At 40.5% G+C, this 6,181-nt stretch overlaps 1 pseudogene; it reads right to left on the bottom strand.

Moving 5' to 3' along the window:
• Positions 1-4,117: 4,117 nt before the first annotated feature.
• Positions 4,118-4,993, bottom strand: LOC139015472 (large ribosomal subunit protein eL6 pseudogene; annotated as a pseudogene).
• Between the last annotated feature and the right edge of the window lie 1,188 nt (positions 4,994-6,181).

Raw genomic sequence — 6,181 nt, 5'->3', positions numbered from 1 at the left:
ACATGTGAGCTGCTATTAGGGCTTTTATTTACACAGTTCTCCTTCCTACCTCAAGGACTCAGTGAAACCCTGTGCTCTTTTGCTTTGATGAGAGTAAATTCTCTAAGGAAGACATCCTGGCAAGGGTTAATGCTGACACACTGAGTCCAGAAATGGTTGACTGAGTTTGTCTCAAATAGCAAAACATTTTTTTTTTTTTTTTAGCTTTGTATTGACCTTGACCCTAGAGCAGTGGTTCTCAACCTTCCTAATGCCGCGACCCTTTAATACAGTTCCTCATGTTGTGGTGACCCCCAATTTCATTGTTACAAATTGAACATAATTAAAGCATAGTGATTAATCACAAAAACAATATGTAATTACATATGTGTTTTCCGATGGTCTTAGGCAACCCCTGTGAAAGGGTCGTTCGACCCCCAAAGGGGTCGTGACCCACAGGTTGAGAACCACTGCCCTAGAGCATAGAGGAAAATCTTAGACTGCCCTTGCTAGGTAAAGAATATTTAAACTGGCCCCACTAGTGTGACTCAGTGGTTGAGCATCAATCTCTGAACCAGGAGGTCATGGTCTGATTCCTGGTCAGGGAAAGTGCCAGGGTTGCAGGCTCTTTCCCCAGTAGATGGCGTGCAGGAGGCAGTCAATCAATGATTCTCTCTCATCATTGGTGTTTCTATCTCTCACTCTCTTTTCCATTCGGAAATCAATAAAAATATATTTACAAAAGAATGAATAAACTGATCTGTGAGGTTGGCTCACAGAGAGGGAGGAATAAACTCCGTTTGTCTTATTAAAAAACAAATAAACAAAAACAAGCCAGAACTAAAAGAAACAGGAGAAAAATACAGGGAAAACAACATAATTGAACCTTGTGCTTTCCTAATATTTCATGCCTGTAGGGCTCAATTTATTCCCTAACCATTAATTCAAACATCAGTAGCTCCACGGTTCAGACAGGGTAAACATTACCTTCATCTGAAAGATGAAGGGAGCAGGGCAGTGAGTGGACAGAGCCAAGATTAGGACTCAGGCTTTGGTTGCTGTTCAGCAATCCGCAAAGGTAACTCTAGGGCCCCTCCTCTCTCCATTGTCTGGGTGTCTTTCGTGCCTCACCTTAGTTATAATTCATCCCTTCACCATGGGCCCCTGAGTGAAGCTTGCTGTCTCTTCAAACTGTGTTTTTTGCCTTTTAGTATGTCTTATAGTTTTCTCTTCTCTTGATAGCCAGTTAGGATCTTTCTTGATAGCTGGACATGATGTGAATAAGCCTTCACTAATGTGTTGTCAGGTGTAGATGGGGAGGGTAAGTATTCTACATCTATGATTAGATCACAATAGATCTGTGCCTCAGGACTGTGCACTTTACAAGTTTTTCTCTGTCTGAACTCCTCCTCTGCCCTACCCCCGCATTAGGTGGAACAGGATGGCTAGAGGGGACTGGAGTTGGTTATTTCCCTCCCCCCAAGTCAGTTAGGCTCTAAGAATAGCCCAGCAGGTTAGGCTCTGGTAAATAGTTTCTCCTGAGGGCAGGCTTGTTAAGAAGAACAGAGTGCTCTGGCATATTTCAAAATGGTTCCTTTTCCTTTCCCCTGCTGGAAGCAAAGGGAGATTTTTTTTCCTCTGATAATAACTGTGAGAACTTGGTAGAGCTTCAGGAGATAAAACTCACAAAAGTGTGAGGACTCCCTCAATGACTGGCTCCCCTACATCTCTGTTCTCCTATTGTGAGGCCTTCCCCAACCACCCTCTCCAAGTACCCATTCACTGATCCCCATCAGGTTCTCCCTTCTCCAGCTTTATGATGCCATTGAGCCCAAAGCGGCACTGAGTAAATATTTGTTGACTAACTTCTTTCCTTTATTAAAACCTGCTTTCAGTTAAAATAGAGTCATCTCAAGATGGTTGAAAAGGCTTAACAGAAGACATGTTCTGGGGGTTACTTTCATTATAATAGAAAAAAACCATACTGTAACCACATTGTGAAGTGCACTGGCCAAAGAAACAAAGCTCTAACTTATAGCAACTAATAATTTGAAGAAAGTATTTTTGCACAGCAAGGGTTCCTTTTGATGACTTCTGACCTAAGTCCAAGGCCAGACCTGGTAACAACCATCATCAGAGACAGAGTGAGAGAAGAAAAGTGGGTGAGAAGAGAAGCATAGTGCTGTTTAAATTTAGAGAAAGGAACCACAGGATTTCATTTCGCCTGAAATATATTTAATATCAGGAATAAAACCTTGCAGTATGTTTAAACAACATCCTTTTCTGTCCTCCATCTTCCTTTGTCAGGCATCTGACTTTTACCTGAGTGAATGGTTTCCACACTCACAGGGAAGGGAAGGGAGGCCTTGCCTTTTCAGCTGAGCAACCAGAGGGATAGTTCTTTGGAGGTGCAGATCTCCATATAAGCAAGGGTAAAGCAGAGAAATCCCTTTCCTATGAGCTTGTCTATTGACTAAGAGTTTCATGTAGTCTTCCGTCTTGGAACAGTTATGCGGCATAAAGGGGGAGCCTTTTCTCACAGAAACCCATCGTCAAAACAAATTGAAATTAGGATAAAATCAGGGCATGATTAGACTTCTAGTAGATTCTGAAAGATGCTAGATTAAAGCTTATTTAGGTGATAATCCATATTGTGGTGTTAGGTAAGTTTATTTCTTATAAAAATCAGTATTATCATATTGGTTACTTCTAATTTATTCTCAATTGCTGCATATATTTTGGCAATTTTTGTGCTGATTTGCTTTTGTTTATACCTAGTTTTGTTCCAGAAAACGTTTAAGGTGGCTTACATTTATATACATGCAATAAGAAAAAATACATTAAAAATGGTGGAAGAGGAAATCAATATAAAGGAAAAGTGAGTGTAGAAAAGGTGAGATAAAAATAATAATGCCTAAACACAGACCATTTGCTAGGTGGTAGGCACTATGCTGAGCACTTTGCACATGTGAATTCATTTAATCCTGACAACAACCCACAGCATCAGTACTACTATCCTCTCCATTCTACAGGGAGGTAAGTGAGGCCTGGAGGAGTGATTGAGGCCATATAAGCAGTAAGTGGTACAGCTCTGGGGCTCACACTGGGCACTCTGGCTCCATGATGCTTTCCTGACTCAACAATGAAGCTGGAAATAAGGTTAACACAAAGTAGAAATTGTAAGGTCCTGCAGTCCTGCTAGCGACCGACCACAGATTTACCTCTAAGATTTTTGGCAGACAAAATCGAGAAGGAAAAAGCAATCAGTTACATGATTCACAGTGTTTAGGAGATAAAAAAACAAGCTAGTTGCTCAAGAGTAGCATAATTATTTCTGGTTGGGAGACCAGGAAGAAAATTCTCTTGTAAATTCTCACAAAGAAGCCACTATGTAATGAAGTGGACACTATTCTGCAGTCAGGCTGACAGGTTTTCATAGGGCTGTTTCTTACAACATCCTTCACTGTGTCATAATGTATAACCAACACCCAAGCCAAATTCAGTAAAAGGCAATTCGGCAGGGGTGGGGATTTCAGAAGATGTGGTCAGGTCTGTGGATCTCTGCTGGCCTGGCTTAATTTAGGAAAACATTTTAGGCTATTTAGAGGGAAGAATGGACTGTAGATCCCACAGGCCACTGTCTGCAATTATTATTCCTCTCAATTGAGCTTTTGTAAAACTTTGAGTGGTAGTGAGATTGAGGTTATTTCCTGACCAGGGCCCGAGTGCTACTCTTCTATGCTGTTGGTAAGGATGGAGTTATAGCTTCATCAGCCAACTGAGCTGGGTGAAGGATGGATTTTCTTGTGAAAGTTGAGGAAATGCAAGGATACTGTGTGACCAGAGGGCCACGCACTTGGTACTGAACCATATTCAACAGAATAGAATTTGGGGTGTTGACCAGCCTCAAAATATTTGGAACCAAAATGACTTTGTGGAGTTCAAAATATTTCCCATAGAGAATTGCAAAAAATTCCCCACAGAGAATTGCAATCTGGAATTCTTAAAGCAGGTGCAATCAAATACCTACCTTGGTGATTGAAAATATCTCAATAAAGGACTCCTAAAATTTTCAAACTTAAAAATAAAACCAAAGTAGTAAATATAGAGACATGACTTTTTTTAATAGATCAGTTATTTAATTAGGTTCTTTGTAAGAAATGTAGAGTACCAGTTTGTGAGGATAAAGCCCATTTGTGAGAGCAAACAGAGCAGAGGTAGCCTTGGAGCTAAGGCACAGCTTTGATTTTGGGCAGAATGTGTGAGTCCGCGGCTTTCTGGTCAACCATGCGCTGCTCTGTAATCTTGTGTTCCTCTTTCTCCGGGTCGAAGAGCTCACTGTCCTGGTGTCTGGGCTTGCATAGCTCTTCTTCCTGAAGCATCAGTGAGATGTTTGGGGATTGTCACACAATGATATCAATTTTGGTGGAGGTGGTGATGACAAATTTATGGTGTGTTCTACGTGGAAGAACTCTATTAAGGGACGGAGACCCAGTCACTAGCAACAAACCACTGCTCAGCTGCTTTGGGGAAACCACCCTCTTGCCTCTGTGGCGCCAAGAGAGGATGATCAGGATGGTCCTGGGAGTGATGCTGGCCTGGATTTCCTCACATGCTGACTGGAGGGTTTCAGCTTTTGAGGCCCATCTTCAGTAAAATAATACCTAGGGATTTTTTGAAGTTTAATCACTCCAGTACTACCATTCTTGTCGCCACCAACTGATTTTGTGACAGTAGCAAGAACTTTCTCTTTCCTTTTATTTTCAATCCTGGTTTTAGTTGCTGAATCCTTCCTCATGTGCATGGCCTTTTGGGAATACATAGCCAACCAGGAATATCTGCCAACTCCTCTGAGTAGGATGGGGTTCGGGCTGCAGCAGGGCTTGCCTTCTTCGGCATCTTGGCCTTGAGTTACCCTTCTTACCCTTCCTACCCTTGCCACCAGCATCAGCCTTCTGGTTTCAGGCTTCTTCTCCATAGTATCCGGCTTCTCAGTTTTCTTTTCACCTGCCATTTTGCAAGATGGGAAAGAGCTATATAAACACGACTTTGAAATAAAATAGTATAAAGAACCTTAACCAAAAAAAGACTTCTTTCCTGTTTCACTCACCAGAGGCAACAACATGAAATTTAATTTTGTTTTTCTATTTTACTCAGATGAACCAATTCGTAATATTCTGCCACATTTGCTTTATCATCCTCTATCTATCGATCTATCTATCTATCTACCACCTATCTATCTAGATATAGATATAGTTACAGATACAAACAGGCATAATTATTTTTGAACCATTAAAGAATAGTTTACTTATATCATGGATCTTTACCCTTAAATACTCGAGAATGTATTTCCTAAGTGCAAGTTAAATATTTTTTTACTTAACCATAGTGCAACTATCAAATTCAGGAATCTTAACATTATTCAATATTTTATTTAATCTCTGATTCTTACTCCAGTTTCATTGATTATTCCAATAATATCCTTTATCCCTTCTTTTTAAAAATTTATTGTACTGTATATTTGAAAAGTATTTATTACATTTTGAAAAATGGCCATGTTTGCAGTCATAATAATGTGCATGAGAATACTTCAAGTAGGAATACAAAAATGATCTATGTCAGTGGTTCCCAAACTTATTTAGCCTACCGCCCCCCTTTCCAGAAAAAATATTACTCAGCGCCCCCTGGAAATTAATTTTTTAAAAATTTTAATAGCAATTAAACAGAAAGATATATGTATTAATGTTTCTACCTTTTTCGTAAAATATAGTAAAGAAAGGTGTAAATTAGAAACATTGAAGTTTGAAATTATGAAACTATTTATTGAACTCAGAATAGAAAGGTAATACAAAAAAAGTTAAAACAAATGCACCTGTGGCCATCACCGCCCCCCCCCCCCATCGCTGCAGCGCCCACCAGGGGGCGGTAGCGCCCACTTTGGGAATCACTGATCTATGTGAACAAGTTTGCTTTTACAGACACTGCACAATCAGCTATGACCCCCACTGCAAGTTTTGGGAGCACCCACTATTGTGGGAGCTTCTGACCTAGAACTCAGGGAGATCAGGTTAGTATCTCAGGAAAATGTGACCCGGCCAGCCTCCATTATAAACATCAGCGACAGGCTTTTTTTTTTTTTTTTAAAGAAACAAATGGTTTCCCAGCATTCAGAACTGATCTACAGCCCTGCAGCAGGCAGTGC

This window comes from Myotis yumanensis, unplaced genomic scaffold (assembly GCF_028538775.1).
Source record: "Myotis yumanensis isolate MYYU_CA2020_CCGP unplaced genomic scaffold, mMyoYum1.0.hap1 SCAF_8, whole genome shotgun sequence".
Lineage (NCBI taxonomy): Eukaryota > Metazoa > Chordata > Mammalia > Chiroptera > Vespertilionidae > Myotis > Myotis yumanensis.
Note: the sequence above shows the minus strand (reverse complement) of the source record. Positions and strands in the feature narration are given on the sequence as shown.